General features: G+C 42.2%; 1 protein-coding gene across 9 annotated transcripts in view; it reads right to left on the reverse strand.

The window, feature by feature from the left end:
- Window positions 1–2547, reverse strand: part of RPS6KA3 (ribosomal protein S6 kinase A3) — a 122459-nt gene that overhangs the window by 62418 nt on the left and 57494 nt on the right. The gene's annotated exons all lie outside the window — the stretch shown is intronic.

Raw genomic sequence — 2547 nt, forward strand, 5'->3', positions numbered from 1 at the left:
AAAAAAAAAAAAAAAAAAAAAAAAAAGCAACAGGACTTGGTGACAGATCAGATTGGCTGGGGCAGAAGTGGGGTACGGTGGAGTAGGGACTACAAAGACATGTCTAGAATGCCCACTAAATTTCTGGCTTGCTTAACTGGATGCCATTCATAGTGACAGAGAAAAATTAAATAAAACAGATTTGAGGGGTAGGGGAAGATGATAAGTTTTGTCTCAGATATGTGGGACTTCAAAGTTCCTTTGAGACATGCAAATATAAAAAAGTAAGCAGCTGTGTGTAATAGTTCATAGCTTGGAGGAACAATCTAGGTTGGAGATATAAATCTGTTAAGTCATCTGTATGTCAGTTACAATTAAGATAGTGGGCATAGAGAAAAAAAATTAGTAGGAAGTATGTATAGAGGAGAAGACAGCCTAAAATTGAACCTTGAAGAATCTGAATATTTAATGACTGGCTATGAGAGGGAAATGGGAGTCCAAGAGGTTAAGTAACTTGCTTAAGCACATACAATGAATAAGTAGAAGGAAAAAAACAATCGGATCCAAGTCTGGCTGACCTAGAGTCCAAACGTCCAACCATAAGCTCTGCTAGCTACTTAGTTTACATTGGGATTTAAAGCATCCTTTTGAGGGCGGCATCTGTGGCTCAAAGGGAGTAGGGCGCTGGCCCCACATACCGGAGGTGGCAGGTTGAAACCTGGCCCTGGCCAAAAAACTGCAACAAAACAAAACAAAACATCCTTTTGGGTTTGAAAGAAGTTACCAACTGTAACAAATTACCTGTGTTAGACAAGAATGCTAAATAGTCTAAAATACACAAGATAGCTAAACTGGTGCTGTTTTGAAACTTGCTAAGCATAATATCTTCAAATGTTTCCTTACACAGAAGTATTAAGAAGGAATCACTGCACTGTGAATATTGAGTGAAAATTCAAATTTTCCTCTAGCTGAGAAATAGTCTAGACAAATCATGTGGTAGTGATTATAATGCTATGCTTCTCGAAAAGAAATACAGGAAGGGACCTTGAGGTGTGCAGCAGGGGGATAAGGATTACTTGAAGAAAACCAGTAAGATGTCGCATCTTTTGGAGCAATTTTACTTGGATTGGGGAAACTATTTATTTATTAAGTTTTTTTTTAAATTTGGGATGGGGGTCTTGCTTTGTCGTCCAGGCCAGAGTACAGTAATGTGATCATAGCTTACTATAGCCCAGAACTCCTGGGCTCAAGTGATCCTTCTGCCTCAGCTTTCCAAGTTGCTGGGATTATAGATATGTTATACTACACTTGGCTTTGTTTTTTACTTTTTGTAGAGACAGGGTCTTTGTTGCATAGGTTGGTCTTGAACTGCTGGCCTCAAGCAATCCTCCCACCCAGACTTCCAACGTGCTGGGATTATGGGCATCAGCCACCACTCCCAGCTCCCTCACCCTTTTTGAGACAGGGTTTCACTCTGTTGTCTAGGCTAGAGTGTAGTGGTGTCATCACAGCTCACAGCAACCGCCTATGCTTGGGCTCAAGGGGCTCTCCTGCCTTAGCCTCCCAAGTAGCTGGGACTATAAACATGTGCCACCATACTCAGCTAATTAAAAATATTTTTTTGAATAGACGGGGTCTTGATATGCTGCTCAGAGTAGACTCAAACTCCTAGCCTCAAGCAATTCTCCTGTCTAAGCCTTGCAAAATGCTGGATTATAGGCATCAGCCAGCCTCACTTTTTTTGAGATAAAGTCTCACTCTGTTGTCCAGGCTGGAGTGTACTCGTATCATCATCATAGCTGACTACAATCTCCTATGCTTGGGCTCAAGGAATTCTCCTTCCTCAGCCTCCCAAGTAGCCCAGAACTTATAGGCATGTGCTCAACTAATTCTTAACAAATTCTATTGCAGAGATCGACTCTTGCTATGCTGCTCAGAGTGTTCTCGAACTCCTGGTCTCAACTGATGCTACTCCCTTAGTCACCCAAAGTGCTAAAATTACAGGCATGAACCACCATGTCTGGCCAGCCACACTTTTTTTTTTTTTTTAAAGAGACAGAGTTTCACTTTATTGCCCTCAGTAGAGTGCTGTAGTGTCACAGCTCACCGCAACCTCCAGCTCTTGGGCTTAGGCAATTCTCTTGCCTCAGTCTCCTGAGTAGTTGGGACTACAGGCACCCACTACAACACCTGGCTGTTTTTTGTTGCAGTTTGGCTGGGGCTGGGTTTGAACCTGCCACCCTCAGTATATGGGGCCAGTGCCCTACCCACTGAGCCACAGGTGCTGCCCCACCCACACTTTTTGATATGAAAAACAAACATGAATGGGGCAGTGCCTGTGGCTCAAAGGAGTAAGGCACTGTCCCCATATGCTAGAGGTGGCTGGTTCAAGCCCAGCCCTGCCCCCCCTCCAACAAAACAAACATGAATGTTATTGAATAGAATGCAAACTTTACATTCATTTTAAAGACAACCCTTAAGTCCAAAAAAAGTTCATATTTGTAGCAATAACTCCAACTCTACTTTCTTGAGAATACTCACTTTATCTTAGTCTTTTTTTTTTTTTTT

The sequence above is a fragment of the Otolemur garnettii genome, unplaced genomic scaffold (genome assembly GCF_000181295.1).
Source record: "Otolemur garnettii isolate 467f Iridium unplaced genomic scaffold, OtoGar3 scaffold00051, whole genome shotgun sequence".
NCBI lineage: Eukaryota > Metazoa > Chordata > Mammalia > Primates > Galagidae > Otolemur > Otolemur garnettii.